General features: G+C 35.3%; 1 protein-coding gene and 1 long non-coding RNA gene across 2 annotated transcripts in view; one reads left to right on the top strand and one right to left on the bottom strand.

Annotated features, from left to right (window-relative positions):
- LOC125867885 (acetyl-CoA acetyltransferase, cytosolic 1) overlaps nucleotides 1-18,838 on the top strand; it is a 934,067-nt gene that overhangs the window by 91,306 nt on the left and 823,923 nt on the right. The window lies entirely within an intron of this gene.
- Nucleotides 12,582-16,903, bottom strand: LOC125867899 (uncharacterized). The gene is made up of 3 exons (XR_007446681.1): nucleotides 16,772-16,903; nucleotides 16,260-16,336; nucleotides 12,582-12,851 (listed from the first exon to the last, which is right to left on the bottom strand). It is a non-coding gene; the product is annotated as an uncharacterized LOC125867899 (long non-coding RNA).

Here is an 18,838-nt window from a genome sequence, read left to right as displayed (position 1 = left end):
CTCATCTGTCCATTATTTTTTTGGCTGAGATATGACATAAAATCAATTTTTATTCCTGGGAAAAGCAACTATAAAGTCCATGTGTTCAAATCGAAAAAAAGCTGATTTGGCTCTGTATTTATCATGCATTGGTTTCACACACACACACACACACACACACACACACACACTATATATATATAAATTACAATTTAATACAAGTTAAAATGGTCTGATATTTTACCATATGAAAATATTAAATTGTTTCTTACTTGTTGTCATGATTTTTAAGGAGGCCTTTAGAAATCCACTTGAAATATTTGTCCAATAAATTTGACAAAGGTTGGTAAGAAATATCACATCCATCAAATGATGAGATCGGACGAATTTCTTCTTCAAAGTTTTGTTTTCCTTTGTCACTAGAACCAAATTCAGTAGTGATTGAATTTTTTTTGATGGCATCCTATTTCGTTGAATAGGGGTCTCTAATAGTTCATACACGACCATCTCATTACCTAATATTTTGTGGGTAACTTACTGTCCGGTACCGATTGATGTGTTTTGGTTAATGAATCTGACTTGACAGCACTCAATGGTTGAACATACAAAGGAGCTTGAAGGCCTGCAATAAGTGTGTCTATAGCTTCTTGAGTTCCAGAACAAATGGATGTCGATGTGGTAGAATCCTATATTTTTAAATCAATAATAGGAATTTTGTATCATTCAATAACCAACAAACAAGTGATGAAAATATTTAGAATTTACCGATGTATCAATGTTTACTGAAACTTTATCTGGAAGTGGGATGTTATGTTGCAATTTATCAGCAACATCTTGAACCACATTTGCTTGTTCAATTTTTTTAGTGTCAACCTCTACTACATCATCCCTATCAGTTATAACCAAATTTTTTGTTATAACTCTACAATAAATGATAAATAGATTTATACGTAAACTTATACTTATAATAACTTCCTTGATACATTCTCACCAGCTCTTTGATCCTTGAATGTATCAACAAAATATGAATAATATTATTCAAGTCGAATACTACTGTATTAAAACTGAAACAAATACTACATCGTTTGTGAATGATACATTAAATGAATAAACTAATAGATTTATACATAAACATGTACTTACAATAACTTCATTGGATACATCCTCACCAGCTTATTGATCCTTTGATGTATCAACAAACTATGAAAAATAGTAAATAATTCAAATAATAATATATCAAAAGTAGTAAGTTATACTACATCATTTGTGAATGATACATTAAATGAGTAAACTATGTCATATGCATAAACTTATACTTAAAATAACTTTTTTAGATACATTTCCTGCAACAGAAACATCTACTGTAGATGGTGGTTCTGATATATCCGCATTGCCTCTTTTATCCTTTAATGTATCAGCATTCTATGTTGATTAGAATATCAATCAAGTAATAATGATTCAACAATTGAAACTAATCCTACATTATTTATGAATAGGAAATTTTTGAAGTTTAAACATAATGTAGCTAGTACACTTATGAATGTATCACAAATTTCTGGCTATAATTGTATCATTACAATAATGTATCAACAAGTGTTAGATACTTTATTGAATATTAGATACTTTAATGAATGTATTTGATTCTTACCTCTACGACCTCGTGTTGTTGTACATGTGTTTGTTCTTCAGCCTCTACATCAACGTTATCAACAAGGTCGTTGTTGACAAACTCCATATCAATTGGAGACCTTGGTTGTTCAACAAATTTGATTAGTAGTTTGGGGTTGATTCACATTGTTTTCTTTGATTAACTCTTCCTCCGAGATTGGAATCGATTTGGTAGCAATTTTCTTCAAGCCAAAAAATATATAATTTAATTAAAAAATAGCTTTTCAGATAGTAAACATTTAGTAAATAACAACTACCTTCCATTTTAGTTTTCGGACTGCTTTCATCAGAACTGTGTGATTATTTTTTATTAAGACTTGAAGATCATCAAACTTTTTGTCCACCTTTAAAAATACTTAAATAAGTTAATAATGATTTACTGTAGAATAATTAAGAATTCAATAATTATTATGAGAATCACTTACATATTCCTTCAGATATTGCTTAACTTTTTCGATATCTGAAAAATCTTTCTTTTCTTTAGGATCAGATGAAGGATCAGTTGAATCTGGAATAGAGAATGACTCTTTTTGTATCACGGGGGACTGCTCTGATTGTTCCATTGCACTACTTTTTTAGTTTGGCCAAATCAGTTCTCTTTCTTCTCTTCGGAGGGGGTGTAGATGAGGTACTAGATACACGTCTACTTCTCCTTACAACCTGATCCGGTGGTTTAGAAGAAAAATCCTCAAACCCAGAAATGTCATCTGATATATCTTGTGTAGGTTTATCAGTAGACATAGATGTTCAGAATGAGAGACACTCATATTGTCCGGTAAATCAAGTACCTCCAATTCCTCAAGAGTCTGTTGTATATTGGTACATGCATTCTAAATCAAATTTGTAAAGTCAGCATACCAAGAATAATTGCAACTTGAGATATATAAAAATGGTCTATACCTCAGTAAAAATACTAGACATAAACATTTCAAATTTAGGCTTGACACCAACAACTCGCCAATTGAGTATCCTTGGGATGTAGTCTCCCTCCTTGACAATAATTTCCTCATTGACGGCCAATGTACATTCATACACCCACACATTTAGAGCATATGGCATGCCACCTAAACGATACAACAGTTTTACTTTGGTTCTCTCTTGCCTCCATGAGATCATTAACCTGGAAAATGCACGTTGTCCCCAAGGAAAAGGTTCATATTTACCATCATCGACCATCAGGAAGTCGTTAATATGGATAGGTACATCAGGTAGTTGTGAGAGAACAGATGAGTTGACGAAGTAGAGAATTCCCATTCGGAAAGCATCCTGAGTGTTGTCCCAATTACCTTGAAGAAAATATTGAACAAATCGTCCCTTGCTCACACTATTACACTTTACTAAATTAGGAAAATATCTTTGAACAAGGCTGCTCTTAGTAGAATTTGGATATTTAAAGTCATAAGAATTTTCTGTGCATTTCAATTAGGTTATTATTGTGAATTCTTTTATAGTGAAACGCAAAATGTTCCCATTTGCATGCCGAATATAGAGCTCATTACTGTTATCCTGCTCAATGTCAAGAAGCAACAAGCATTTTGATATTTGACCCTGATAGTTGGAGGTATGGATGTCGAGGTATGGTCCAAAAATAGAATTTTTAAATAACTCAAAAGCCTCGACACTCATGTACAGTTCCAAATCTTTTACAAATTCAATGTTGTATGTTGGACCAAACTTCAAAGAGTGGGTTGAGATTTGTTTGATCACATACTTCATAGACTGTAATTAATGATACAAAAAAATAACAGAATATTATGCAAAACTAACAAGCTGCTAATAATTGATACAAAAATAACAACTTATTACACATGATACACTAATAACCAACATTTTATACATGATATACTAAATGTCAACACTTTAATTTGATACAAACAAATCACTAGATTTATACATGATAAGATTTTTAGCAACATTTATTACTAACCTGCATGTAAATCTGATATATTTTATTAAAATTTTGAATCATGAACTTATTTGCCATTTGTAAATAATGTATCTTATATATATATAACTGATAGTATATTTACTATGAAACTACAAAATCAGATACACACGGATAACCAAATCTTGAATGATACATTTTTGACTTTCAAAAATGTGTCAAATGACATGAGATCTACTGAAAGATACAGAACCACTAATATTATAATACTTGATACAAAATATATTATAACTAAACTTACTTAGGGTTAGTGTATAAATTGATTACATATAATACTGATACATTAAAATACAAAATCTGCATTTGTTCATTTATGTATCATCAACTGATTAACTAACAAAAGACGTTACAAATATCGAAAGAAGAAGAACGAAAACCTAACCTTAGGTAATGAAGGTCGATAAATTGCAGGAGCAAATTTTCGACCCCTTTTTTTTGGGGGTTTTAGGAACCTGCGCTTTCGAAGATGAAGGAGCATCCTTTTTCTTCTTCCCAACTCTTACCTTCGCCATTAACAATGGATCATGGAGCCTTTTGAATCTATTTTTCGCCCAACCAATATCTTCATAATCATAAACACGATTAGTGTTAGTTGATGGTGCATCATCCATGTGATTCAACAATTAGAGAAGAACAAAAAAATGAAAAATAAAGTCGCAAAATAATTTCAAGAGATGAAAAACTACCAACTTTTGAAAATTGATAGATTAGGTTTGACAGAGAGACTTGATTTCAAAATTGATAGAGAAATTAACTGTTGAGATAATGGAGAGAAGATTAAGGAGAGAAATAAGGAAGTGATAAACTGTGATTTTTAGAGTTGAGATTTATGTATCTGGGAGTTTAGATTTAGGAGAGAAGTAAGGGATTTTAGAGGTTTTCAGAAATAGGAGGGCATATTGGAAATAAGGGAAACATAAGATGTGTATATCAATAATTTTTCCTTACTAAAATAAGAAACCTTGCACCTCCACGAGCAAAGCCCAACCCTAACTAGCCCATTACTAAAATAAGAAAATTAACCAAAAACATAATGAATAATACTCAGGCCCAACCCACTCCGGATATGGATATATATCTATTCCAGGGTAAAGTTTCTTTATATTTAGAAGTGTGATGCGCATATATATATATATATATATTCGCACGGTAAAATTTCCTAATTTGTATTATATTTATACACAATATTATTATGCAAAATTTAAAGGCCTAACCCATCGGTGGCCTCCTAAAGTTGGCACGATGTTTCACTTAGACACCTTAACTAGACAATGTTCATTTTATACACCTGATGTAAAGTTCCGCTATGTCATTTTGACTCTTTTTGCTTACATGACATAATGAGTGTATCACACTCATTGACCAGCGCGTGAAATAGCTTTTTAGTTAATTTTTAATTTTTTGTTTTCTTCTTCTTCCCAATTTCACCCACCATTTTACCCAAGTTAAATTTCGGCCTAACCCATCGGTGACCCCTTAAAGTTGGCATGAAGTTTCACTTAGGCACCTTAAGTGGGCGATGTTCATTTTAGACACCTCATGTAGGGTCTCGCTGTGTCATTTTGACACTTTTTTCTTACATGGCATAGTGAGTGTAATACACTTGTTGAGCGTGCGTGAAAAATCTATTTAGTCGATTTTTTAATTAATTTTTTCTTCTTCTTTCCCATTTTCAGCCACCATTTTTGCAAACTTAAATATCCAACATGGTGAATAAAAATAGTTACAGTAAAATGATGAAAAATGATGAAAACTATTTTAGAAATTTAGAAATAGACCATTTCAAGATTAAATATTAAATTATTCATGAGATTCTTTCTTGAAAGAATTTAATATCTAAAGAGGGGTAAGTTTAATTTTTGGTGAATTATAAATCTGCTAATTAGGATAAAAAAGAAAAAAAATATTTGAAGAAGACACTAATAAAAAAGAAAGAGTATGTAGGTGCCCAAATGTTTTAGCAAAAAAGAGATGGGGGTATTTGGAGAAGACAACGGGGTGGGGGAACGGGTATGTGCAGATTTTTCTGCAAATGAGTATGGGTATTTGGAGAAGGCGGGGGGAGGGGGGCAGGTGTTTCTGCAAATGGGTATGGGTTTTTGGAGAAGACAATGGGGGGGGGGGGGGTCATGTGGGGATTTTATTGATTTAATTTGATTTAAAAAAAATATTTGGGGCAAAAATTCACGTGTCATTGAGTCATTGGTTACTTTATATTTTTACTCAAATTTTATTATCTACAAATTATTTTTGACAAAAGTTGTCATTTAATTCGCTACTTTACACGTCATTCGCGAGTGTAACACACACCTCATATATTTTTGTTGATTGGCAAAATAGTGTCAAAATGACACAACGAGACCCTACATGAGATGTCTAAAATGAACATCGTCCACTTAAAGTGCCTAAGTGAAACTTCATGCCAACTTTAAGGGGATGTACCTTCATGGGTGCAAAAGGAGTTAAATGATGATGTAGTAGGCCCTAACTACGTTAGAAACAGTAAAGAACCCTTTTATATTATCAAGGGTCGGGATGTGACCCAGCCTATTCCGTGGCATTGGACAGGGAAACTACTACCACTGCCAACAACTAATTCTAATATAAGTATCCCTTTGATCCAAAAAAAAAAATTTAAATGTGTTTAATCTATTAGAAGTCCAAAAGAATACAAAGGAAGGAGAAGACCCATTTTTTTGTCTCAAATCTTAAGCCCAAATTATAAATTTATTTTCAGAAAAAATTCCAAGCTTTGTCAACCATGGATAGAGGTTGCCGCTTCATTTTTTGTGCTATGTCCATCTCAATCACGTGAGGTACCAAGTTCATCTAAATCACAACGTTCAAACTTCAAACGTTTCCTTTGACTTGATTTGAAATATAAAATCTGAAAATGCCGCCAAACAATGATCCATAACCCTAAGTTCATCCTATACATACTAGCTTTTGGAGATCATTTTGACTAACGTTCTTTATTAGCCTCAATGTTATAGCTATGTTTATATCTCTCTAGACTTTGTCTTTTACACCAGCAATGAGACTTTGTTAATCACTCTAGTTTATTGACGACAATCTAGCTAATTAACAAAGTCTCAATTGTGGTGAAAGATCCAAAGGCAGAGAGATATAAAGAGAGCTATAATAAAGAGTTCAAGAGGGTGGAGGCCGGCTGCGAACATTAGCCTAAGCATGCTCCAAAAGCTAGTATTTATGGGATGAACTTAGGGTTAGGGGGTCATTTAGAGCGGTATTTTCAAATTTTAGATTTTAAATAGAGTCAAAGGAGACGTTTAGAGTTTGAACATTGTGATTTAGATGTACTTGGTCCTTCACGTGATAAAGATGGCCATAGTACAAAAATGGAGCGGCAACCTCTATCATGGTTGACAAAGCTTCGAGCTTTTTTTAAAATAAAAGCGAGTCTTGTCGATGACACCCGTAGTTCGACACATTACAAAAGAACACCGGAGTGAAAGAGTTTTTCTATTAAGACTTGACGTTGATGCATGCTAGACTATAATGGATCGTGCATTTTCCTCTTTCACTTGGTTTTCTCTCACTCCCACGAAAGCCGTCTAACAGAAACAAAGAGGAAATCAGGACTTTTCGCTTGCTTCATCGTTCACTCTCCTGAAAAATGTCCGAACAGAAGGGAGAAGACAAGAATCTCTGTTGCATTTTTTCTTCTTCTTTAACTTATATATGTTTAATTAGTTATTTAACGTTCCTTTTAGGATAACTTGAATCTTATATAGAATCACATAAGTTAAGTAGACCATTAATTAGAATTTATTTTCACATTACTTTACTAAAATCTTTATGTGTGCTAATTCACTTTAAAAATAATTGGCTGACAACTCCTTTTAAGTTTAAAACCTCTTCAATCTATACCTGAAATCTCAACTACACACTCTAATTTCACGGGTGTCCCATTACCCCTGAACATTTTAAAAGTGAAATATATACCCCTTAAAAAGTCATACCCAAATTTATGTTAAGGAGTGAGATACACTCGCCTGCCACATCATATAATATTATTTTTTTAGTAAAAAAGTTATTATTCTTTGTCTTTATTTTATATTTTTATTTTATATTTTCCTTTCTCTTTTTCTCTTTTGTTTTTAATCCTCTTTTGACTTTTCTTTGACAACAACTTTTTCTCCATTGATATGAAACCTAAAACCGAGCATTGGAAATTTTTTCAGCTCCTCAATTGCTTCTCTCTCAAAAGACAAAAAGAGAAAGAAACGATGAGCAAATCAGGTCAGCCTCCATATCTCAAAAAGTATATGGACAAGCAGCTTCAAATCAAGTTGAATGCCAACCACCAAGTTGTGGGGACTCTTCGTGGGTTTGATCAGTTCATGAATTTAGTTATCGACAATACTGTTGAGGTCAATGGAAACTATAAGAACGATAAGGATGGCATATTGGAGTTGGATATGATGGAAAATTCAAAGTGAATTCGTGATTTGAAGTATAAAATATTATTTTTGCTATTTTTAATCTCGTTGTTATGGTCACTATCTACGAAAAGTGTATTTTAGTGTTTTAGAAATTAATCTATCCGTCTCACTTTTAAATATTTCTTAATTTACTATTACTCAAAATTCAATAAAAACATGTACTATGATAGATCTGAAAAAGAGGGAGGTGAAAATAGTGACACGCTACTAAAAAAACTGCTAAAAAACGACGGAACTAAAAGCGACGGACGGCGTCGCTCCAAAAAGCGACGCCATTAGCCATACTGTCCGTCGCTTTTTAATTAAAATAAATTTTTAATTTTTTTTAAAAGCGACAGACGGCATCGCTTAGTCCGTCACTTTTTTCGTGGATTTTTGCGCCAAATATATATATATATATATAATAATAAATAATTAATTATTTTATATAGATAGCGACGCAGCCCGTCGCTTTTTATTAAAAATAATTATTTATTAATTTAAAAAAATTCACACCGTCCGTCGCTTTTTATTAATTTTAATTGTTTAATTATTTTTTAAATAAGCGACGGACAACATCTTTATATCCGTCACTTCTTGGTCAAAATATCTGGTCAAATATTTTAAGAAAGTGACGGACAATGTCTCTTAGTCCGTCGCTTTTTGGTCAAAATGTTGGTCAAACATTTTTTAAAAAAAGCGACGGACATAGAGACGCTGTCCATCGCTTTCTTTAAAATAGTTGCACTAGCAGACTCGATTTTCCCCATTTCTCCATCTCTCTTCTCTTTCTTCTCTCTTCCTCTCTCTCGACGGTGACGCCGACGCTACCCGTCGCCGCTTCCCACCGCCAACCCCGACCCTGACCCACTGCCCTTCTCCTTTAATTCAAGGTTAGGGTTTCATAATATTATTTTTAATTTCTTTCAATTTGAGTATTGAATTTGTTAATTAGTGTATTGAATTAGGTTTTTATTGATTGTTAGTTTGATTGATTATTAGTTAGTAAGTGAATGATTTAGGGTTTTTGTTTGTTAGTTTGAATTAGGGATTATTTGATTGTTAGTTTGTGTTTGTTGATTGTGAATTGAAAATTTTAATGTTAGGGTTAGTTTGAATTTCGGTATTTCTTGAGTTAATTAGTTTGATTTTGGAATTGTAAGATTAGTTTGAATTAGGGTATTTAAGGAGTTGTTTGAATTTGGGTATTATTTGAGTTAGTTTGAATTATTATTGAGATTTTAGGACTAATAATTTGAATTTGGGATTAGGAATAGCTAGCTAGTTTGAATTTAGGATTTTAGCACTAGTTAGATTTTGGGATTCTAGGACTAGTTTGAATTTGTGATTTTAAGACTAGTTTGAATTTTGAATTTAGGACTAGTTTGAATTATTATTGAGATTTTAGGACTACTAATAGTTTGAATTTGGGATTTTAGCACTATAGTTTGATTTTTAAATTCTAGGAGTACTTTCAATTTGTGATTTTAAGACTAGTTTGAATTTGGAATTTAGGACTAATAGTTTGAATTATATTTGATATTTTAGGACTAATTAATAGTTTGAATTTGGGACACTAGCTAGGTAGTTTGAATTTGGAATTTGAGGGATTTGAATTACAACTTAATTAGAACTTATAATTAATTATAACTTGAATTTACTATAAATTGAACTTAATTAGGAATATGAACTTGAAATGTTATTGACTTTAATTTATTAGAAATTAATTTTTATTCTTATTAGAACTTGGATTTTATTTGAACTTAATTAGAATTTTGTAGTATTTGAAAAATCTTATTGACCTTAATTAATTTGAACTTAATATAAACTATTTAGAACTATATTAAACTTAATTAATTTATAATAACTTGAAAGATTAATTAGGAATTAATATAAAACTTAATTTTGATCAACTAATTAACTAGAGCTTGAACTTAATTAATTAAGCTTTAACTTTGTATTTCTTGAACTAATTGAACTTAATTAGACCAAACAAAGCATATTTTGAAGTTGAACTTAGACTTGAACTTGAAATTAGAACTTGAACTTAGAATTTGAACTTGAACTTAGAATGTGAACTTAGAATATGAAGTTGAACTTAGACTTGAACTTGAAATTAGAACTTGAACTTGGAACTAATTAGCTTGAATATATAATTAATTAAGTTTAGAAATTAGATATGAACTTTGAATTGAAAACTTGGATATATATATATATATATATATAACTAATATTCTTGGATTTGAAGTTTATATTTAACTAATTTTAGAACTTTCATATGAACTTGAACTTGAATATAACCAATTCATGGATTATAAGTTTATATATAATTAAGTTTAGAAATTAGATATGAATTAACTTGAATTTAGAACTTGAAGGTTATATATAACTAATTGAATTTGTGATTTTAAGACTAGTTTGAATTTGAAATTATAACTTGTATTTACTATAAATTGAACTTAATTAGGAATATGAACTTGAAATGTTGTTGACTTTAATTTATTAGAACTTAATTTTTATTCTTATTAGAATTTGGATTTTATTTGAACTTAATTAGAATTTTGTAGTACTTGAAAATCTTATTGACCTTAATTAATTTGAACTTAATATAAATTAATTAGAACAATATTAAACTTATTAATTTATAATAACTTGAAAGCTTAATTAGGAATTAATATAAACTTAATTTTGATCAGCTAATTAACTAGAACTTGGACTTAATTTGAACTTAATTAATTAGTATTGATTAATTAATTAATTAAGCTTTAACTTTGTAGATCTTGAACTAATTGAACTTAATTAGACCAAACAAAGCATAATTTGAAGTTAAATTTAGACTTGAACTTGAAATTAGAACTTGAACTTAGAATTTGAACTTGAACTTGAAATTAGAATTTGAAATTGAACTTAGAACTTGAACTTGAAATTAGAACTTGATCTTGAACTTAGAACTTGAACTTAGAATTTGAAGTTGAACTTAGACTTGAACTTGAAATTAGAACTTGAACTTGGAACTAATTAGCTTGAATATATAACTAATTAAGTTTAGAAATTAGATATATATGAACTTGAATTGAAAACTTGAACTTATTAAAACTTGAATATATATATATATATAACTAATATTGTTGGATTTGAAGTTTATATTTAACTAATTTAGAACTTTTCGTGCTAGGCAACTAAGGAAGCTCAACATCTAAAAAAGTTGATACAAGACTATATTGGTTCTTTCATCGAAGTAGGAGATAAGGTTGGTGCTTCTAAATTTCTAAAGTTCAAGTACAATTGTTTTCAATAATGTGTTTGTGTCCATCGATGTAGTATTGATACTTAGCCTTAATTTTGTGATAATTTTTTTGTGTCTATCAAGTGTTTGTTAAGCATAAGTACCAACACTAGTTGATCCTATTGATGACAAAATTGATTTTCTTGCAAGATCGATTTGTGTCCATCTAGTGTTGACACTTAGCTTTAAAAAGTTGTTAAGTTGTTAAAGTTAAAAAGTTGTTAAGTTGGTAAAGTTAAAAAGTTGTTAAGTTGTTTAAATAAGTTAAAATAAATAATGTGGTTTAGTTGGTGGATTTAGTTGTTGTATTAAGTCAAAACTAAACTAGTTAAAGTTGTTATGTTGTTTAAATAAGTTAAAATAAATAATGTGATTTAGTAGGTGGATTTAGTTGTTGGAATTAAGTCAACACTAAACTAGCTAAAGTTATAAAGTTGTTAAGTTGTTTAAATAAGTTAAATTAAATAATGTGGTTTTGTTAATGGATTTAGTTGTTGGAATTAAGTCAAAACTAAACTAGTTAAAGTTAGAAAGTTGTTAAGTTGTTTAAATAAGTTAAAATAAATAATGTGATTTAGTTGGTGGATTTAGTTGTTGTATTAAGTCAAAACTAAACTAGTTAAAGCTGTTATGTTGTTTAAATAAGTTAAAATAAATAATGTGATTTAGTTGGTGGATTTAGTTGTTGGAATTAAGTCAATACTAAACTAGTTAAAGTTATAAAGCTGTTAAGTTGTTTAAATAAGTTAAATTAAATAGTGTGATTTAGTTGGTGGATTTAGTTGTTGTATTAAGTCAAAACTGAACTAGTTAAAGTTGTTAAATTGTTTAAATAAGTTAAAATAAATAATGTGGTTAAGTCAATACTAAACTAGTTTTAGGACTACTACTAGTTTGAATTTGGGATTTTAAGTAATTATTATAAATATATATTAACTATGAATTAATGTAGTAAAATTATTATTAAATTTTATTTATAATACAATTGAATATCTATATTTTTGTAGATGAATCATCGTTTGTGGATGTATAATATGTATTATGAAATTGGTGTTGGTTTGAAACTTAAGTTTATTGACGGTGTTAGAAATTTTATTGAACATACAATGACACTTAACATTTTCAAGAATAATGGTTTTGTCACGACCCGATTTAACAAGTCATGATGGCACCTACTATAACCCGCTAGCAGGTAAGCCAACCCGTAACCCGGAACAACAAGTAATGGGTCTAAGGGTAGAAATTAAACAAGAGTAGGCAAATAACAATATAAACAGGCGGACACAAACCAAAAACATATATACAATTAAAGATCCCTCCCAGAACCTGGAAGTCACTAGTACAGAGCTACTACAAAATGAGTACAAGTCCTAAAACCGGACAACAGAGACTGGACTGTCTCGAAAGGAAAAAGACAAGTCTATATATATAGATGGAGACTGAAATAGTACAAAATGCCGTGTGCTCACCCCCGTCTCCGGATAAGTCTACTCCAAGCTAGATCAACGCTGGCTACTAGTGCTCGGACCTGCATCACAAAATAGATGCAGAGCGTAGTATGAGTACCAAAACAACAGGTACCCAGTAGGCATCATCGGCCGACTGAGCAAGATAAGCAAAAGTAAACTGAAATGCAAATAAAGGGTCACATCAAGTGCAAAGAGTAGTAAATGGGGGGTATGTACACGAGCGTACAGGCAACAAAGACAAGCAATCTAACTAACTCCGCCGGGCTCCCATAAACCCGACGGGTACGCTCGTGCACAATAAAAGAAACCACCTGCACGGACCCCCATAAGCCCGGCAGATGGACTGACAGTTGAAGTAAAATAATGGAGCTAGAAGGTCTATCACAATATTACCAATTTCCGGACTTGTAACTGAACCATTCCCAATCATATTCCAAGATCTCATTACGTCCCGGACTTTAACCGGAATCTCTCCAACCTCCAAAACCTCAACCTGCAGATGAGAGTAATCAAGACTAAACTGAAGCTTTAGTGAGGAATTGGGAATACACCACGTGCAAGCTGGACCACGGACTCGAACCGGGTACTATAGCTAATGAGTCAACCTATATGGGCTGGACCACGGACTCGAACCGGGTGCTGTAGCCAAAGGTCGGGCACGGGTGGGCTGGACCACGGACTCGAACCGGGTGCTGTAGCCAAAATCAGATCACAGGTAAGCTGGACCACGGACTCGAACCGGGTACTGTAGCTAAGCCTGGACATAAATGAGCTGGACCACGGACTCTAACCGGGTACTGTAGCTGAAACCAGATCACAGGTAAGCTGGACCACGGACTCGAACCGGGTACTGTAGCTAAGCCTGGACATAAATGAGCTGGACCACGGACTCTAACCGGGTACTGTAGCTGAAACCAGATCACAGGTAAGCTGGACCACGGACTCGAACCGGGTACTGTAGCTAAGCCTGGACATAAATGAGCTGGACCACGGACTCTAACCGGGTACTGTAGCTGAAACCAGATCACAGGTAAGCTGGACCACGGACTCGAACCGGGTACTGTAGCTAAGCCTGGACATAAATGAGCTGGACCACGGACTCTAACCGGGTACTGTAGCTGAAACCAGATCACAGGTAAGCTGGACCACGGACTCGAACCGGGTACTGTAGCTAAGCCTGGACATAAATGAGCTGGACCACGGACTCTAACCGGGTACTGTAGCTGAAACCAGATCACAGGTAAGCTGGACCACGGACTCGAACCGGGTACTGTAGCTAAGCCTGGACATAAATGAGCTGGACCACGGACTCTAACCGGGTACTGTAGCTGAAACCAGATCACAGGTAAGCTGGACCACGGACTCGAACCGGGTACTGTAGCTAAGCCTGGACATAAATGAGCTGGACCACGGACTCTAACCGGGTACTGTAGCTGAAACCAGATCACAGGTAAGCTGGACCACGGACTCGAACCGGGTACTGTAGCTAAGCCTGGACATAAATGAGCTGGACCACGGACTCTAACCGGGTACTGTAGCTGAAACCAGATCACAGGTAAGCTGGACCACGGACTCGAACCGGGTACTGTAGCTAAGCCTGGACATAAATGAGCTGGACCACGGACTCTAACCGGGTACTGTAGCTGAAACCAGATCACAGGTAAGCTGGACCACGGACTCGAACCGGGTACTGTAGCTAAGCCTGGACATAAATGAGCTGGACCACGGACTCTAACCGGGTACTGTAGCTGAAACCAGATCACAGGTAAGCTGGACCACGGACTCGAACCGGGTACTGTAGCTAAGCCTGGACATAAATGAGCTGGACCACGGACTCTAACCGGGTACTGTAGCTGAAACCAGATCACAGGTAAGCTGGACCACGGACTCGAACCGGGTACTGTAGCTAAGCCTGGACATAAATGAGCTGGACCACGGACTCTAACCGGGTACTGTAGCTGAAACCAGATCACAGGTAAGCTGGACCACGGACTCGAACCGGGTACTGTAGCTAAGCCTGGACATAAATGAGCTGGACCACGGACTCTAACCGGGTACTGTAGCTGAAACCAGATCACAGGTAAGCTGGACCACGGACTCGAACCGGGTACTGTAGCTAAGCCTGGACATAAATGAGCTGGACCACGGACTCTAACCGGGTACTGTAGCTGAAACCAGATCACAGGTAAGCTGGACCACGGACTCGAACCGGGTACTGTAGCTAAGCCTGGACATAAATGAGCTGGACCACGGACTCTAACCGGGTACTGTAGCTGAAACCAGATCACAGGTAAGCTGGACCACGGACTCGAACCGGGTACTGTAGCTAAGCCTGGACATAAATGAGCTGGACCACGGACTCTAACCGGGTACTGTAGCTGAAACCAGATCACAGGTAAGCTGGACCACGGACTCGAACCGGGTACTGTAGCTAAGCCTGGACATAAATGAGCTGGACCACGGACTCTAACCGGGTACTGTAGCTGAAACCAGATCACAGGTAAGCTGGACCACGGACTCGAACCGGGTACTGTAGCTAAGCCTGGACATAAATGAGCTGGACCACGGACTCTAACCGGGTACTGTAGCTGAAACCAGATCACAGGTAAGCTGGACCACGGACTCGAACCGGGTACTGTAGCTAAGCCTGGACATAAATGAGCTGGACCACGGACTCTAACCGGGTACTGTAGCTGAAACCAGATCACAGGTAAGCTGGACCACGGACTCGAACCGGGTACTGTAGCTAAGCCTGGACATAAGTGAGCTGGACCACGGACTCTAACCGGGTACTGTAGCTGAAACCAGATCACAGGTAAGCTGGACCACGGACTCGAACCGGGTACTGTAGCTAAACCTGGAATAAGTAAGCTGGACCACGGACTCTAACCGGGTACTGTAGCTAAGAATCAATATCCAACCATCCGTCGCGGGAAATATCACCAAACCGATTACCATAAATAATCCTTTTAGTCCGACCCTCATATACCCCAAATCGCCGAGGAAGTATCCAATAATGAGTAAGCTAGACCACGGACTTTAACCGGGTATTTGTAGCCGATATAAAAGCAGGGCATTATGGATACAAGGTCATAAGCTGAGTTACCGACTATCAGACTCAAGTCTGCTATATCAGTCTACAAGGAGCTAACCGTCCGAAACGACGTCGGAAAAAGTTCTACTGCCCAACGACATCCGAAATCTCGCAAGTCTATGGCAACACTAGTCTAAGCCTAGACTAAGGCCAAACATACTTCAAATCAATATTATCATATACACCACCAGATATGGATATTCAATAATATCAAGAGACATGCTGTCATAATCCAACACTTTCCCGAAATAAGGTCTAAGGCAGGAATTATAGAAATTTAGCATGCTCGACACCCGAACCCCTCCATACTCAAGCAAATCAATAAACAATTGCCTAAACATGCTCAATCTCACGAGAGAAAACCATAGCCTACCTGAAAGCCGATCACGCGTGCTCCAACTCACGGTACCGGATCTTTTCCTCTCCGAACGGTCTCCAAATGCTTCCCCACTAACAAAAGGTTAATCACCTCGTCATTACGAATATATTGACACTAAAATTATATTTTTCGGAGACGGACCCAAAATCGGGTATAAAACGGGATTGTGGGGCCCACAATTAGAATCTCAAAATCGAATCCGTGGAAACGTCCCAAATACCTTACTAAACTAATACCCCAAAATTTTAGCACAAACAGATGCCTACAACACCGCAAATCAGCCACAATAATTAAAAAGGGCAGCCCCTTGATCACCAATTTTCGGAAAAACGAGACCCTTTCAACCCAAACAGATTATACCACGACGATCCTTGCGAAAAACTCTACAAGTTAGCCACAAGAATGACTCAAAACGGACCTAAGATGATCAAGATCTCACAATTCAAAATTCAACAACAATTCAATCCGGAAAATCACCCTGGCAGTGGCTAAAATTGATTTCTTACCTCAAACGAAGCCTCCCCTCGCGTTTCCGAGATCACCGCTAGATTCCCCTCGAAATTCTCTTGAAGTTTGCCTTTTGAATCACTTAATTTGGATTCAAAATGAAGGAGCAATCTTGAGTTGAAGTTGAACAAAAAAATTGGACGAATTTCGTTTTTAAATTCTGGAAATTTCCAGATTTCACTCCTCTGCCACGTGTCGTCACGTGGCTCTTCCACGTCACCGCCGCGTCAAAATTCTACAACCCTTCAAACTTAAATTTCGATGTTTCGGACTCGTTCAAAGTCGAAAAAAATACAAACCTTATATGGAATCTGATTGAAAACGATATTTCGGACTCAACGGTGAAGGCGGAATTTCCATTTGGAGCTCGCTTCGATGAAAAGTGGGTCCCACACCCAGTATCGTTTTGAACCAGATTCCACAATTGCCATCTAAAGCCTCGGAAAGTGAACAAAAGGGTCGTTCTAGACCAAAATCGATCTTCCGAAGCTAACCTAGCTGCCAGAATTTTCATCTGAGCACGTCTTCCAAGAAGGTTGACCAAAGTCAACTTTTCAAGTTATAAAAATCTCCAAAACAGGGAAACGGGCCTAAAACCCAAACGAACGACCAGTCGACCGAACAGTCAGTGCCAGCAAGTCATAAATGACTTGGGGTCGCTACAGGAATGCTCTATACGAGGGAAAGAATTCTTTAATTTAAAAAAATGACCTGGAGGGTCATTACAGGTTTGGTTAGATGTCCTTGTAGACCCCACTTGTGGGATTTCACTGGGTATGTTGTTGTTGTTGTTGTTGTAGATGTCCTTGTAGTGTATGTAAGTGCTTAAATTTTTTTAAACCAGATACATTTATGGTTCATTTGTACCTTAATGGATTTAAGCCTAGATTTGTATGATTGATCATGGAGAAACTGATGGATTGGATGGTATGTTTTATAATTCGATTTCTGTGGATGTATATAATATGGTTGCACCACATGGTCAAATTATGGTTGAACAGGTTAGGGTTGAACATGATATGGTTCATGAAATGATCAATGATGCTTTCGGGGTTCAAGGTGGGATGGAACCGGAACAATATTTCGATGAAACTCCTAATGAAGAAGCAAGACACTTTTATGATCAATTAGAAGGGTCTAGTTGTCCACTATGTGAAGGGAGTCCACATTCTGCCTTGTCAGTTACAGTTAGATTAATGAATATTAAATCTGATTGGAATGTTCCTAATGAGGCTATGGACTCAATGGCTGATCTTTTGGGTGAACTTGTTAATTCGGAGTTTAACATACCAAAGAACTTCTATCAGTCAAAGCGTTTGGTGTCCAAGTTAGGATTGACGTATGATAAAATTCATTGTTGTGTTAATGGTTGTATGTTGTTTTACAAGACTGATATTGAATTAGGAAATTGTAAGTTTTGTGGACATGCTCGTTATAAGAGGACTCCGGCTGGAAAGATGGTCCCAGTTCAAGCGATGCATTATCTATCTATCTCTCATTCCTAGGTTAAAAAGGTTATATGCATCAATGAGGTCTGCCCCACATATGAGATGGCATCGTGAATATAAAAGGTCCCCGGGTGTCTTGTCTCATCCATCTGATGGTAAAACATGGAAGCATTTTGATAATGTATATCCTGATTTTGCTAGTGAACCAAGAAATGTTAGATTGGGGTTGTGTTCAGATGGCTTCTCACCATTCTCTAATAATGCTTTGCCTTATTCATGTTGGCCGGTATTTCTTACTCCGTATAATCTTCCTCCTGAAATGTGCATGACCAGTCCCTACATCTTTCTAAGTTGTGTTATTCAAGGTCCCCGTAATCCAAAAACTTTGATTGATGTCTATCTACAACCATTGATAGATGAGCTCAAACAATTGTGGTTTGAAGGTGTTTTGACTTATGATATATCAACTAAGCAGAATTTCGTTATGCGTGCTTCTTTAATGTGGACTATTAATGATTTTCCTGCATACAAGATGTTGTCTAGTTAGATGACAACTGGAAAGCTAGCATGTCCGTATTGCATGGAAAATAGTAAGGCATTCACTTTAAAGCATTGCAG

Source organism: Solanum stenotomum, chromosome 6 (genome assembly GCF_019186545.1).
Source record: "Solanum stenotomum isolate F172 chromosome 6, ASM1918654v1, whole genome shotgun sequence".
In the NCBI taxonomy this organism is placed as follows: Eukaryota; Viridiplantae; Streptophyta; class Magnoliopsida; order Solanales; family Solanaceae; genus Solanum; species Solanum stenotomum.
Note: the sequence above shows the minus strand (reverse complement) of the source record. Positions and strands in the feature narration are given on the sequence as shown.